Below are 17,854 nucleotides of genomic sequence, written 5' to 3' on the forward strand. Positions count from 1 at the left end.
ATATATATATAGAATTAAAGGATATGATATATTTAGAATTAAAGGATATGATATATTTAGAATTAAATGATATGATATGGACAGAATTTAAGAATTCGATATGGACAGTATTAAAGGATATGCTATGTACAGAATAAAAGGACATGATTTGGCATGAATTAAATGATATGATTTGGCAAGAATTAAAGGATGTGATATATATATAGAATTAAAGGATATGATATATATATATAGAATTAAAGGATATGATAGGTACAGAATTAAAGGATATGATATGTACAGAATTAAAGGATAGGATAAGTACAGAATTAAAGGATATGATATGGCAAAAATGAATGTTTATTATATGTACAGAATGAATGGATATGGTATGGACAGAATTAAAGGATTTGATATGGACAGAATTAAAGGATATGATAGGTACAGAATTAAAGGATATGATATGGACAGAATTAAAGGACATGGTATGTACAGAATTAAAGGATATGATATATATATATATATATAGAATTAGAGGATATGATATATATATATAGAATTAAAGGATATGATATATATATATATAGAATTAAAGGATATGATAGGTACAGAATTAAAGGATATGATATATACAGAATTAAAGGATATGATAGGTACAGAATTAAAGGATATGATATGGACAGAATTAAAGGATATGATGTGTAAAGAATTAAAGGATATGATATATATATATATATAGAATTAGAGGATATGATATATATATATATATAATTAAAGGATATGATAGGTACAGAATTAAAGGATATGATATATACAGAATTAAAGGATATGATAGGTACAGAATTAAAGGATATGATACATACAGAATTAAAGGATATGATAGGTACAGAATTAAAGGATATGATATGGACAGAATTAAAGGATATGATATGTACAGAATTAAAGGATATGATATATATATATATATAATTAAAGGATATGATATATATATATACAGAATTAAAGGATATGATATATTTAGAATTAAAGGATATGATATGTACAGAATAAAAGGACATGATATGGCAAGAATTAAAGGATATGATATGACCAGAATTAAAGGATATGATATATATATATATAGAATTAAAGGATATGATATATATATAGAATTAAAGGATATGATATATATATATACACCCTCTCCGAGTTGGGCATCTCCGGCGCGGCCCACGCTTGGATTGCGTCCTACCTGACAGGTCGCTCCTACCAGGTGGCGTGGCGAGAATCCGTCTCCACACCACGTGCTCTCACCACTGGTGTCCCCCAGGGCTCTGTTCTAGTCCCTCTCCTATTCTCGCTATACACCAAGTCACTTGGCTCTGTCATAACCTCACATGGTCTCTCCTATCATTGCTATGCAGACGACACACAATTAATCTTCTCCTTTCCCCCTTCTGATGATCAGGTGGCGAATCGCATCTCTGCATGTCTGGCAGACATATCAGTGTGGATGACGGATCACCACCTCAAGCTGAACCTCGGCAAGACGGAGCTGCTCTTCCTCCCGGGGAAGGACTGCCCGTTCCATGATCTCGCCATCACGGTTGACAACTCCATTGTGTCCTCCTCCCAGAGCGCTAAGAACCTTGGCGTGATCCTGGACAACACCCTGTCGTTCTCAACTAACATCAAGGCGGTGGCCCGTTCCTGTAGGTTCATGCTCTACAACATCCGCAGAGTACGACCCTGCCTCACACAGGAAGCGGCGCAGGTCCTAATCCAGGCACTCGTCATCTCCCGTCTGGATTACTGCAACTCGCTGTTGGCTGGGCTCCCTGCCTGTGCCATTAAACCCCTACAACTCATCCAGAACGCCGCAGCCCGTCTGGTGTTCAACCTTCCCAAGTTCTCTCACGTCACCCCGCTCCTCCGCCTCTCCACTGGCTTCCAGTTGAAGCTCGCATCCGCTACAAGACCATGGTGCTTGCCTACGGAGCTGTGAGGGGAACGGCACCTCAGTACCTCCAGGCTCTGATCAGGCCCTACACCCAAACAAGGGCACTGCGTTCATCCACCTCTGGCCTGCTCGCCTCCCTACCACTGAGGAAGTACAGTTCCCGCTCAGCCCAGTCAAAACTGTTCGCTGCTCTGGCCCCCCAATGGTGGAACAAACTCCCTCACGACGCCAGGACAGCGGAGTCAATCACCACCTTCCGGAGACACCTGAAACCCCACCTCTTTAAGGAATACCTAGGATAGGATAAAGTAATCCCTCTCACCCCCTTAAAAGATTTAGATGCACTACTGTTCCACTGGATGTCATAAGGTGAATGCACCAATTTGTAAGTCGCTCTGGATAAGAGCGTCTGCTAAATGACTTAAATGTCAAATGTAAAATGTATAGAATTAAAGGATATGATATATTTAGAATTAAAGGATATGATATATTTAGAATTAAAGGATATGATATGGACAGAATTTAAGAATTCGATATGGACAGAATTAGAGGATATGCTATGTACAGAATAAAAGGACATGATTTGGCAAGAATTAAAGGATATGATATGGCAAGAATTAAAGGATATGATATATATATAGAATTAAAGGATATGATATATATATATATAATTAAAGGATATGATAGGTACAGAATTAAAGGAAATTATATGTACAGAATTAAAGGATATGATAGGTACAGAATTAAAGGATATGATATGGCAAAAATGAATGTTTATTATATGTACAGAATGAATGGATATGGTATGGACAGAATTAAAGGATTTGATATGGACAGAATTAAAGGACATGGTATGTACACAATTAAAGAATATGATATGGCAAGAATTAAAGGATATGATATATATATATATATATATATAGAATTAGAGGATATGATATATATATATAGAATTAAAGGATATGATATATATATAGAATTAAAGGATATGATAGGTACAGAATTAAAGGATATGATATATACAGAATTAAAGGATATGATAGGTACAGAATTAAAGGATATGATATGGACAGAATTAAAGGATATGATATGTACAGAATTAAAGGATATGATATATATATATATATAGAATTAGAGGATATGATATATATATATAGAATTAAAGGATATGATAGGTACAGAATTAAAGGATATGATACATACAGAATTAAAGGATATGATAGGTACAGAATTAAAGGATATGATATGGACAGAATTAAAGGATATGATAGGTACAGAATTAAAGGATATGATAGAATTAAAGGATATGATATATATATAGAATTAAAGGATATGATATATATATATAGAATTAAAGGATATGATATATATATATAGAATTAAAGGATATGATATATTTAGAATTAAAGGATATGATATATTTAGAATTAAATGATATGATATGGACAGAATTTAAGAATTCGATATGGACAGTATTAAAGGATATGCTATGTACAGAATAAAAGGACATGATTTGGCAAGAATTAAAGGATATGATTTGGCAAGAATTAAAGGATATGATATATATATAGAATTAAAGGATATGATATATATATATAGAATTAAAGGATATGATAGGTACAGAATTAAAGGAAATTATATGTACAGAATTAAAGGATATGATAGGTACAGAATTAAAGGATATGATATGGCAAAAATGAATGTTTATTATATGTACAGAATGAATGGATATGGTATGGACAGAATTAAAGGATTTGATATGGACAGAATTAAAGGACATGGTATGGCAAGAATTAAAGGATATGATATATATATATATAGAATTAAAGGATATGATAGGTACAGAATTAAAGGATATGATATATACAGAATTAAAGGATATGATAGGTACAGAATTAAAGGATATGATATGGACAGAATTAAAGGATATGATATGTAAAGAATTAAAGGATATGATATATATATATATAGTATTAGAGGATATGATATGTAAAGAATTAAAGGATATGATATATATATATATAGTATTAGAGGATATGATATATATATATATATATATATAATTAAAGGATATGATAGGTACAGAATTAAAGGATATGATATATACAGAATTAAAGGATATGATAGGTACAGAATTAAAGGATATGATATATACAGAATTAAAGGATATGATAGGTACAGAATAAAAGGATATGATATGGACAGAATTAAAGGATATGATATGTACAGAATTAAAGGATATGATATATATATATACAGAATTAAAGGATATGATATATATATATATACAGAATTAAAGGATATGATATATATATATATAGAATTAAAGGATATGATATGGACAGAATTAAAGGATATGATATGTACAGAATTAAAAGATATGATATATATATATATATAGAATTAAAGGATATGATATATATATATATATACAGAATTAAAGGATATGATATATTTAGAATTAAAGGATATAATATGTACAGAATAAAAGGACATGATATGGCAAGAATTAAAGGATATGATATGACCAGAATTAAAGGATATGATATATATATATATATAGAATTAAAGGATATGATATATATATATATATATAGAATTAAAGGATATGATATATATATATACAGAATTAAAGGATATGATATATTTAGAATTAAAGGATATGATATGTACAGAATAAAAGGACATGATATGGCAAGAATTAAAGGATATGATATGACCAGAATTAAAGGATATGATATATATATATATATATATAGAATTAAAGGATATGATATATATATAGAATTAAAGGATATGATATATTTAGAATTAAAGGATATGATATATTTAGAATTAAAGGATATGATATGGACAGAATTTAAGAATTCGATATGGACAGAATTAAAGGATATGCTATGTACAGAATAAAAGGACATGATTTGGCAAGAATTAAAGGATATGATATGGCAAGAATTAAAGGATATGATATATATATATATAATTAAAGGATATGATATATATATATAGAATTAAAGGATATGATATATATATAGAATTAAAGGATATGATATATTTAGAATTAAAGGATATGATATATTTAGAATTAAAGGATATGATATGGACAGAATTTAAGAATTCGATATGGACAGAATTAAAGGATATGCTATGTACAGAATAAAAGGACATGATTTGGCAAGAATTAAAGGATATGATATGGCAAGAATTAAAGGATATGATATATATATAGAATTAAAGGGTATGATATATATATATAGAATTAAAGGATATGATAGGTACAGAATTAAAGGAAATGATATGTACAGAATTAAAGGATATGATAGGTACAGAATTAAAGGATATGATATGTACAGAATTAAAGGATATGATAGGTACAGAATTAAAGGATATGATAGGTACAGAATTAAAGGATATGATATGGCAAAAATGAATGTTTATTATATGTACAGAATGAATGGATATGGTATGGACAGAATTAAAGGATTTGATATGGACAGAATTAAAGGACATGGTATGTACAGAATTAAGGACATGATATGAATATAATTAATTAAAGTATATGATATGCACATAATTAAATGATATGGACACAATTAAAGGATACATTAATAAAATAAAAATGTCTTCCACGCAAGACTCAGGGAAAGATATCTCAGCTTAGTTTCCTAGTGTATTAGCTGTGTCTGAATATGATTGAGTGGAGTGCAAGAGAGAAGAGGCGACGCGCCAATATCACTCCGTACTCATTTAGTGATCCCTGACTGCATTAACAATAAACGTCACGCTACCTTTCACCTAACCCACCACAGTACGGGTGGTTACGGAAAGTCTGAGGGAGATTTAAAAAAAAAAATGATATAGCGAATGAATTGAATTAAGGAGAATGTTATGTGTTCCAAGGAGTCTTCCAGTTTCTGCCAGTGTAGGAAATTGAGTTTACGTAACAGAGTTTTAGAGGGTACATGCAAACGGACTGAGAGAGGCCGCAAGATCGGTATGTGCTGTGAACTCTCCATGAACGCTAGATCCTTTGAGAAGCAGCTCGCTGTGGTAATGTTCACCTCACGAGTTAGTGGATTTTAATTCAAGAGAAGGAGAGAGAAGTAAACATTTCCAATAATGGGGCAGCATAATTTCTCAAATCAACATAAAGCGATATGACCTTGTAAAGATATGAATCCCTGATGCACACCAACTCAAACCATCTGCAAAAACACATACTTTAAAACACACCAACTCAAACCATCTGCAAAAACACATACTTTAAAACACACCAACTCAAACCATCTGCAAAATCACATACTTTAAAACACACCAACTCAAACCATCTGCAAAATCACATACTTTAAAACACACCAACTCAAACCATCTGCAAAAACACATATTTTAATACACACCAACTCAAACCATCTGCAAAAACACGTACCTTAATGCACACCAACTCAAACCATCTGCAAAATCACGTACCTTAATGCACACCAACTCAAACCATCTGCAAAATCACGTACCTTAATGCACACCAACTCAAACCATCTGCAAAAACACATATTTTAATACACACACACTCAAACCATCTGCAAAAACACATACTTTATTACACACCAACTCAAACCATCTGCAAAATCACGGACTTAATAGCTTTTTCAAGGCTTCACAGCATTCTTCTCCTTCTGTAGATTTGATCAAATACTTTTAGAATCTGCCAGTTTTAGGTTTTCGCCCCAATGCCCATCTCCATGTCTGTTTGAGGAGGCCTAGGGAGTTGCCTTAAGAACTAAGAGTAAACATTCCTCCTGTTTTTCTTTTCCTTTCTCTCCTCCTCTTTTCTCTACGCTGTCAGATTGACTCAGGTCTAGACAGACTATTAGCTCCTTCAAATGATGAACAGAATGCGATACGAGAGAGAGAGAGAGAGAGAGGGGGGGCAATTAGATCCAACCAAATCATGAGAAAACAAAAAGATAATTACTTTACACGTTGGAAAGAATTTACAAAAAAACCAGAGCAAACTAGAATGCTATTTGACCCTAAACAGAGAGTACACCGTGGCAGAATACCTGACCACTGTGACTGACCCAAAATTACGGAAATATTTGACTACGTACAGACTTAGTGAGCATAGCCTTGCTATTGAGGAAGACCGCCGAAGGCAGACCTGGCTCTCAAGAGAAGACAGGCTATGTGCACACTGCCCACAAAATGAGGTGGAAACTGAGCTGCACTTCCTAACCCCCTGCCAAATATATGACCATATTAAAGACACATATTTCCCTCAGATTACACAGACCCAGAAATTATTCGAGAAAAAAAATGAAATTTGGATAAACTCCCATATCTATTGGGTGAATTACCACGGTGTGCAATCACAGCAGCAAGATTTGCTACCTGTTACCACAAGAAAAGTGAAGAACAAACGTAATTTTGTTTTTTAAATATTTGCACATCATTACAACACTGTATATAGACATGATATGACTTTTGAAATGACTTTATTCTTTTAGAACTTTTGTGAGTATAATCATTTTTTATTTCACTTTTGTTTATTATGTATTTCAGTTGCTTTGACAATGTAAATACATGTTTCCCATGCCAATAAAATCCCTTAAATTGAAATTGAACTAGGAGAGCTAGTGAGAGAGAGTTAGTGAGACAGCGATGGAGAGAGGGAGCGCTATTGAGAGAAATAAAGGGAGTGACTGACAGAGAGCTAGTGGGAGAAATAAAGAGAGAGAGAGAGAGAGAGAGAGACAGAGAGAGAGAGAGACAGAGAGAGAGACAGAGAGAGAGAGAGAGAGAGAGAGAGAGAGAGAGAGAGAAGAGAGAAACAGAGAGACAGAAAGAGAGAGAGAATGAGAGACAGAGAGAGATGGAGAGAGAGAGAGAGAGAGAGAGAGAGAGAGAGAGATGGAGAAAGGGGAAGCGAGCACTGCACCACGGTCTCGACTTTAAATACACTGGTAGCTATTTTGGTTTTGATGGTTTTGATACAATCACGATCACACTGAGTGTGTTGAAAAGTAAGCATTCCATCACATTTCCTGGTCTGTGGACTAACAAGGTGCACAGTGAGATTAGTTCTACTCCTTCATGTTGTTAGCTTTATCTGCTCTGGGCCTGCCACTGAAATATGCTGCCTCTCTATCACTCTAAACGGCTAATTTGGAGAGAGATAGCATCTGGACTTGCTTAACCTCAAGCTTTAGTTAGCAGCTGAGCTACAGGCTAAATTTCACAATACCAGGGCAGGGCATGTCAATGTAAAGGAGGTTAGGGTTCTTAGTACATCCTGTAGAGCAAGATTAGGGTTCTTTCTATGTCCTGCATTAAGGGAGGTTAGGGTTCTAACTACATCCTGCTTTAAGGGAGGTTAGGGTTCTAACTAAATCCTGCATTAAGGGAGGTTAGGGTTCTAACTACGTCCTGTATTAAGGGAGGTTAGTGTTCTAACTACATCCTGCATTAAGGGAGTTTAGGGTTCTAACTACGTCCTGCATTAAGGGAGATTAGGGTTCTAACTACATCCTGTATTAAGGGAGGTTAGGGTTCTAACTTCGTCCTGCATTAAGGGAGGTTAGGGTTCTAACTACTCCTGTATTAAGAGAGGTTAGGGTTCTAACTACATCCTCTATTAAGGGAGGTTAGGGTTCTAACGTCGTCCTGTATTAAGGGAGGTTAGGGTTCTAACTACATCCTATATTAAGGGAGGTTAGGGTTCTAACTACGTCCTGCATTAAGGGAGGTTAGGGTTCTAACTACTCCTGTATTAAGAGAGGATAGGGTTCTAACTACTCCTGTATTAAGAGAGGATAGGGTTCTAACTACATCCTCTATTAAGGGAGTTTAGGGTTCTAACTACGTCCTGCATTAAGGGAGGTTAGGGTTCTAACTACATCCTATATTAAGGGAGGTTAGGGTTCTAACTACATCCTGTATTAAGGGAGGTTAGGGTTCTAACTACGTCCTGCATTAAGGGAGGTTAGGGTTCTAACTACATCCTGCATTAAGGGAGTTTAGGGTTCTAACTACGTCCTGTATTAAGGGAGGTTAGGGTTCTAACTACGTCTTGCATTAAGGGAGGTTAGGGTTCTAACTACATCCTGTATTAAGGGAGGTTAGGGTTCTAACTACGTCCTGCATTAAGGGAAGTTAGGGTTCTAACTACATCCTGCATTAAGGGAGTTTAGGGTTCTAACTACGTCCTGCATTAAGGGAGGTTAGGGTTCTAACTACATCCTGTATTAAGGGAGGTTAGGGTTCTAACTACATCCTGCATTAAGGGAGTTTAGGGTTCTAACTACGTCCTGTATTAAGGGAGGTTAGGGTTCTAACTACGTCCTGCATTAAGGGAGGTTAGGGTTCTAACTACGTCCTATATTAAGGGAGGTTAGGGTTCTAACTACATCCTGCATTAAGGGAGTTTAGGGTTCTAACCATGTCCTGCATTAAGGGAGGTTAGGGTTCTAACTACATCCTGTATTAAGGGAGGTTAGGGCTCTAACTACGTCCTGCATTAAGGGAAGTTAGGGTTCTAACTACATCCTGCATTAAGGGAGTTTAGGGTTCTAACTACGTCCTGCATTAAGGGAGGTTAGGGTTCTAACTACATCCTGTATTAAGGGAGGTTAGGGTTCTAACTACATCCTGCATTAAGGGAGTTTAGGGTTCTAACTACGTCCTGTATTAAGGGAGGTTAGGGTTCTAACTACGTCCTGCATTAAGGGAGGTTAGGGTTCTAACTACGTCCTATATTAAGGGAGGTTAGGGTTCTAACTACATCCTGCATTAAGGGAGTTTAGGGTTCTAACTACGTCCTGCAGTTAGGGTTCTAACTACATCCTATATTAAGGGAGGTGAGGGTTCTAACTACGTCCTGTATTAAGGGAGGATAGGGTTCTAACTACATCCTGCATTAAGGGAGGTTAGGGTTCTAACTACGTCCTGCATTAAGGGAGGTTAGGGTTCTAACTACGTCCTGTATTAAGGGAGGTTAGTGTTCTAACTTCATCCTGCATTAAGGGAGTTTAGGGTTCTAACTACGTCCTGTATTAAGGGAGGTTAGGGTTCTAACTACATCCTGTATTAAGGGAGATTAGGGTTCTAACTACGTCCTGTATTAAGGGAGGTTAGGGTTCTAACTACATCCTGTATTAAGGGAGGTCAGGGTTCTAACTACATCCTGCATTAAGGGAGGTTAGGGTTCTAACTACATCCTATATTAAGGGAGATTAGGGTTCTAACTACATCCTGTATTAAGGGAGGTTAGGGTTCTAACTACGTCCTGCATTAAGGGAGGTTAGGGTTCTAACTACATCCTGCATTAAGGGAGTTTAGGGTTCTAACTACGTCCTGTATTAAGGGAGGTTAGGGTTCTAACTACGTCCTGCATTAAGGGAGGTTAGGGTTCTAACTACGTCCTGTATTAAGGGAGGTTAGGGTTCTAACTACATCCTGCATTAAGGGAGTTTAGGGTTCTAACCATGTCCTGCATTAAGGGAGGTTAGGGTTCTAACTACATCCTGTATTAAGGGAGGTTAGGGCTCTAACTACGTCCTGCATTAAGGGAAGTTAGGGTTCTAACTACATCCTGCATTAAGGGAGTTTAGGGTTCTAACTACGTCCTGCATTAAGGGAGGTTAGGGTTCTAACTACATCCTGTATTAAGGGAGGTTAGGGTTCTAACTACTAACTATCCTGCATTAAGGGAGGTTAGGGTTCTAACTACGTCCTGTATTAAGGGAGGTTAGGGTTCTAACTACGTCCTGCATTAAGGGAGGTTAGGGTTCTAACTACGTCCTGTATTAAGGGAGGTTAGGGTTCTAACTACATCCTGCATTAAGGGAGTTTAGGGTTCTAACTACGTCCTGCAGTTAGGGTTCTAACTACATCCTATATTAAGGGAGGTGAGGGTTCTAACTACGTCCTGTATTAAGGGAGGATAGGGTTCTAACTACATCCTGCATTAAGGGAGGTTAGGGTTCTAACTACGTCCTGCATTAAGGGAGGTTAGGGTTCTAACTACGTCCTGTATTAAGGGAGGTTAGTGTTCTAACTTCATCCTGCATTAAGGGAGTTTAGGGTTCTAACTACGTCCTGTATTAAGGGAGGTTAGGGTTCTAACTACATCCTGTATTAAGGGAGATTAGGGTTCTAACTACGTCCTGTATTAAGGGAGGTTAGGGTTCTAACTACATCCTGTATTAAGGGAGGTCAGGGTTCTAACTACATCCTGCATTAAGGGAGGTTAGGGTTCTAACTACATCCTATATTAAGGGAGATTAGGGTTCTAACTACATCCTGTATTAAGGGAGGTTAGGGTTCTAACTACGTCCTGCATTAAGGGAGGTTAGGGTTCTAACTACATCCTGCATTAAGGGAGTTTAGGGTTCTAACTACGTCCTGTATTAAGGGAGGTTAGTGTTCTAACTTCATCCTGCATTAAGGGAGTTTAGGGTTCTAACTACGTCCTGTATTAAGGGAGGTTAGGGTTCTAACTACATCCTGTATTAAGGGAGATTAGGGTTCTAACTACGTCCTGTATTAAGGTAGGTTAGGGTTCTAACTACATCCTGTATTAAGGGAGGTCAGGGTTCTAACTACATCCTGCATTAAGGGAGGTTAGGGTTCTAACTACATCCTATATTAAGGGAGATTAGGGTTCTAACTACATCCTGCATTAAGGGAGGTTAGGGTTCTAACTACGTCCTGCATTAAGGGAGGTTAGGGTTCTAACTACATCCTGCATTAAGGGAGTTTAGGGTTCTAACTACGTCCTGTATTAAGGGAGGTTAGGGTTCTAACTACGTCCTGCATTAAGGGAGGTTAGGGTTCTAACTACATCCTGTATTAAGGGAGGTTAGGGTTCTAACTACGTCCTGCATTAAGGGAGGTTAGGGTTCTAACTACATCCTGCATTAAGGGAGTTTAGGGTTCTAACTACGTCCTGCATTAAGGGAGGTTAGGGTTCTAACTACATCCTGTATTAAGGGAGGTTAGGGTTCTAACTACATCCTGCATTAAGCGAGTTTAGGGTTCTAACTACATCCTGCATTAAGGGAGTTTAGGGTTCTAACTACATCCTGCATTAAGGGAGTTTAGGGTTCTAACTATCCTGCATTAAGGGAGTTTAGGGTTCCTGCATTAGGGTTCTAACTACATCCTATATTAAGGGAGGTGAGGGTTCTAACTACGTCCTGTATTAAGGGAGGATAGGGTTCTAACTACATCCTGTATTAAGGGAGGTTAGGGTTCTAACTACATCCTGCATTAAGGGAGTTTAGGGTTCTAACTACGTCCTGTATTAAGGGAGGTTAGGGTTCTAACTACGTCCTGCATTAAGGGAGGTTAGGGTTCTAACTACGTCCTATATTAAGGGAGGTTAGGGTTCTAACTACATCCTGCATTAAGGGAGTTTAGGGTTCTAACTACGTCCTGCAGTTAGGGTTCTAACTACATCCTATATTAAGGGAGGTGAGGGTTCTAACTACGTCCTGTATTAAGGGAGGATAGGGTTCTAACTACATCCTGCATTAAGGGAGGTTAGGGTTCTAACTACGTCCTGCATTAAGGGAGGTTAGGGTTCTAACTACGTCCTGTATTAAGGGAGGTTAGGTTCTAACTACATCCTGCATTAAGGAGTTTAGGGTTCTAACTACGTCCTGTATTAAGGGAGGTTAGGGTTCTAACTACATCCTGTATTAAGGGAGGTTAGGGTTCTAACTACATCCTGCATTAAGGGAGGTTAGGGTTCTAACTACGTCCTGTATTAAGGGAGGTTAGGGTTCTAACTACATCCTGCATTAAGGGAGTTTAGGGTTCTAACTACGTCCTGTATTAAGGGAGGTTAGGGTTCTAACTACATCCTGTTATTAAACTACGGAGGGAGGTTAGGGTTCTAACTACGTCCTGCAGTTAGGTTCTAACTACATCCTATATTAAGGGAGGTGAGGGTTCTAACTACGTCCTGTATTAAGGAGGATAGGGTTCTAACTACATCCTGCATTAAGGGAGGTTAGGGTTCTAACTACGTCCTGCATTAAGGGAGGTTAGGGTTCTAACTACGTCCTGTATTAAGGGAGGTTAGTGTTCTAACTTCATCCTGCATTAAGGGAGTTTAGGGTTCTAACTACGTCCTGTATTAAGGGAGGTTAGGGTTCTAACTACATCCTGTATTAAGGGAGATTAGGGTTCTAACTACGTCCTGCATTAAGGGAGGTTAGGGTTCTAACTACGTCCTGTATTAAGGGAGGATAAGGGTCTAACTTCATCCTGCATTAAGGGAGTTTAGGGTTCTAACGTCGTCCTGTATTAAGGAAGGTTAGGGTTCTAACTACATCCTCTATTAAGGGAGGTTAGTGTTCTAACTATGTCCTGTATTAAGGGAGGTTAGTGTTCTAACTTCATCCTGCGTTAAGGGAGTTTAGGGTTCTAACTACGTCCTGTATTAAGGGAGGTTAGTGTTCTAACTTCATCCTGCGTTAAGGGAGTTTAGGGTTCTAACTACGTCCTGTATTAAGGGAGGTTAGGGTTCTAACTACATCCTGTATTAAGGGAGGTTAGGGTTCTAACTACATCCTGTATTAAGGGAGGTTAGGGTTCTAACTACATCCTGCATTAAGGGAGTTTAGGGTTCTAACTACGTCCTGTATTAAGGGAGGTTAGGGTTCTAACTACGTCCTGCATTAAGGGAGGTTAGGGTTCTAACTACGTCCTATATTAAGGGAGGTTAGGGTTCTAACTACATCCTGCATTAAGGGAGTTTAGGGTTCTAACCATGTCCTGCATTAAGGGAGGTTAGGGTTCTAACTACATCCTGTATTAAGGGAGGTTAGGGTTCTAACTACATCCTGCATTAAGGGAGGTTAGGGTTCTAACTACATCCTGCATTAAGGGAGTTTATTAAGGGGGAGGTTAGGGTTCTAACTACATCCTGTATTAAGGGAGGTTAGGGTTCTAACTACATCCTGCATTAAGGGAGTTTAGGGTTCTAACTACATCCTGTATTAAGGGAGGTTAGGGTTCTAACTACGTCCTGCATTAAGGGAGGTTAGGTTCTAACTACGTCCTGTATTAAGGGAGGTTAGGGTTCTAACTACATCCTGCATTAAGGGAGTTTAGGGTTCTAACTACGTCCTGCAGTTAGGGTTCTAACTACATCCTGCATTAAGGGAGGTTCTAACTACGTCCTGTATTAAGGGAGGGTTCTAACTACATCCTGTATTAAGGGAGGATAGGGTTCTAACTACATCCTGCATTAAGGGAGGTTAGGGTTCTAACTACGTCCTGCATTAAGGGAGGTTAGGGTTCTAACTACATCCTGTATTAAGGGAGGTTAGGGTTCTAACTTCATCCTGTATTAAGGGAGGTTAGGGTTCTAACTACGTCCTGTATTAAGGGAGGTTAGGGTTCTAACTACATCCTGTATTAAGGAGATTAGGGTTCTAACTACGTCCTGTATTAAGGGAGGTTAGGGTTCTAACTACATCCTGTATTAAGGGAGGTTAGGGTTCTAACTACATCCTGCATTAAGGGAGGTTAGGGTTCTAACTACATCCTATATTAAGGGAGATTAGGGTTCTAACTACATCCTGTATTAAGGGAGGTTAGGGTTCTAACTACATCCTGTATTAAGGGAGGTTAGGGTTCTAACTACATCCTGCATTAAGGGAGTTTAGGGTTCTAACTACGTCCTGTATTAAGGGTTAGGGAGGTCTAACTACGTCCTGCATTAAGGGAGGTTAGGGTTCTAACTACGTCCTATATTAAGGGAGGTTAGGGTTCTAACTACATCCTGCATTAAGGGAGTTTAGGGTTCTAACTACGTCCTGCAGTTAGGGTTCTAACTACATCCTATATTAAGGGAGGTGAGGGTTCTAACTACGTCCTGTATTAAGGGAGGATAGGGTTCTAACTACATCCTGTATTAAGGGAGGTTAGGGTTCTAACTACATCCTGCATTAAGGGAGTTTAGGGTTCTAACTACGTCCTGTATTAAGGGAGATTAGGGTTCTAACTACGTCCTGCATTAAGGGAGGTTAGGGTTCTAACTACGTCCTGTATTAAGGGAGGTTAGTGTTCTAACTTCATCCTGCATTAAGGGAGTTTAGGGTTCTAACTACGTCCTGTATTAAGGGAGGTTAGGGTTCTAACTACATCCTGTATTAAGGGAGATTAGGGTTCTAACTACCTCCTGCATTAAGGGAGGTTAGGGTTCTAACTACGTCCTGTATTAAGGGAGGTTAGGGGTCTAACTTCATCCTGCATTAAGGGAGTTTAGGGTTCTAACTACGTCCTGTATTAAGGGAGGTTAGGGTTCTAACTACATCCTGTATTAACGGAGGTTAGGGTTCTAACTACGTCCTGCAGTTAGGGTTCTAACTACATCCTATATTAAGGGAGGTGAGGGTTCTAACTACGTCCTGTATTAAGGGAGGATAGGGTTCTAACTACATCCTGCATTAAGGGAGGTTAGGGTTCTAACTACGTCCTGCATTAAGGGAGGTTAGGGTTCTAACTACGTCCTGTATTAAGGGAGGTTAGTGTTCTAACTTCATCCTGCATTAAGGGAGTTTAGGGTTCTAACTACGTCCTGTATTAAGGGAGGTTAGGGTTCTAACTACATCCTGTATTAAGGGAGATTAGGGTTCTAACTACCTCCTGCATTAAGGGAGGTTAGGGTTCTAACTACGTCCTGTATTAAGGGAGGTTAGGGGTCTAACTTCATCCTGCATTAAGGGAGTTTAGGGTTCTAACTACGTCCTGTATTAAGGGAGGTTAGGGTTCTAACTACATCCTGTATTAACGGAGGTTAGGGTTCTAACTACGTCCTGCATTAAGGGAGGTTAGGGTTCTAACTACGTCCTGTATTAAGGGAGGTTAGGGTTCTAACTACATCCTGCATTAAGGGAGTTTAGGGTTCTAACTACATCCTATATTAAGGGAGGTTAGGGTTCTAACTACATCCTCTATTAAGGGAGGTTAGGGTTCTAACGTCGTCCTGTAATAAGGGAGGTAGGGTTCTAACTATGTCCTGTATTAAGGGAGGTTAGGGTTCTAACTACGTCCTGCATTAAGGGAGGTTAGGGTTCTAACTACTCCTGTATTAAGAGAGGTTAGGGTTCTAACGTCGTCCTGTATTAAGGAAGGTTAGGGTTCTAACTACATCCTCTATTAAGGGAGGTTAGTGTTCTAACTATGTCCTGTATTAAGGGAGGTTAGGGTTCTAACTTCATCCTGTATTAAGGGAGGTTAGGGTTCTAACTACGTCCTGTATTAAGGGAGGATAGGGTTCTAACTACGTCCTGCATTAAGGGAGGTGAGGGTTCTAACTACGTCCTGTATTAAGGGAGGATAGGGTTCTAACTACGTCCTGCATTAAGGGAGGTTAGGGTTCTAACTACGTCCTTTATTAAGGGAGGTTAGGGTTCTAACTACATCCTGTATTAAGGGAGGTTAGGGTTCTAACTACGTCCTGCATTAAGGGAGGTTAGGGTTCTAACTACGTCCTTTATTAAGGGAGGTTAGGGTTCTAACTACATCCTGTATTAAGGGAGGTTAGGGTTCTAACTACGTCCTGCATTAAGGGAGGTTAGGTTTCTAACTACTCCTGTATTACGGGAGGATAGGGTTCTACCTACGTCATGCATTAAGGGAGGTTAGGGTTCTAACTACGTCCTGTATTAAGGGAGGTTAGTGTTCTAACTTCATCCTGCGTTAAGGGAGTTTAGGGTTCTAACTACGTCCTGTATTAAGGGAGGTTAGGGTTCTAACTACATCCTGTATTAAGGGAGATTAGGGTTCTAACTACCTCCTGCATTCAGGGAGGTTAGGGTTCTAACTACGTCCTGTATTAAGGGAGGTTATGGTTCTAACTACATCCTGCATTAAGGGAGTTTAGGGTTCTAACTACGTCCTGCATTAAGGGAGGTTAGGGTTCTAACTACGTCCTGCATTAAGGAAGGTTAGGGTTCTAACTATGTTCTGTATTAAGGGAGGTAGGGTTCTAACTACGTCCTGCATTAAGGGAGGTTAGGGTTCTAACTACGTCCTGTATTAAGGGAGGTTAGGGTTCTAACTACGTCCTGTATTAAGGGAGGATAGGGTTCTAACTACGTCCTGCATTAAGGGAGGTGAGGGTTCTAACTACGTCCTGTATTAAGGGAGGATAGGGTTCTAACTACTCCTGTATTACGGGAGGATAGGGTTCTACCTATGTCATGCATTAAGGGAGGTTAGGGTTCTAACTACTCAGGAATTAAGAGAGGTTAGGGTTCTAACTACATCCTCTATTAAGGGAGGTTAGGGTTCTAACGTCATCCTGTATTAAGGGAGGTTAGGGTCCTAACTACGTCCTGTATTAAGGGAGGTTAGGGTTCTAACTACGTCCTCCATTACGGGAGGTTAGGATTCTAACTACGTCCTGCATTAAGGGAGGTTAGTGTTCTAACTATGTCCTGTATTAAGGGAGGTTAGGGTTCTAACTACGTCCTGCATTAAGGGAGGTTAGGGTTCTAACTACATCCTGTATTAAGGGAGGTTAGGGTTCTAACTACGTCCTGTATTAAGGGAGGATAGGGTTCTAACTACGTCCTGCATTAAGGGAGGTGAGGGTTCTAACTACATCCTGTATTAAGGGAGGATAGGGTTCTAACTACATCCTGCATTAAGGGAGTTTAGGGTTCTAACTACGTCCTGCATTAAGGGAGGTTAGGGTTCTAACTACATCCTATATTAAGGGAGGTTAGGGTTCTAACTACATCCTGCATTAAGGGAGGTTAGGGTTCTAACTACGTCCTGTATTAAGGGAGGTTAGGGTTCTAACTACGTCCTCCATTACGGGAGGTTAGGATTCTAACTACGCCCTGCATTAAGGGAGGTTAGGGTTCTAACTACGTCCTGCATTAAGGGAGGTTAGGGTTCTAACTACATCCTGTATTAAGG

This window comes from Oncorhynchus nerka, linkage group LG13 (assembly GCF_034236695.1).
Source record: "Oncorhynchus nerka isolate Pitt River linkage group LG13, Oner_Uvic_2.0, whole genome shotgun sequence".
NCBI classification, from domain to species: Eukaryota; Metazoa; Chordata; class Actinopteri; order Salmoniformes; family Salmonidae; genus Oncorhynchus; species Oncorhynchus nerka.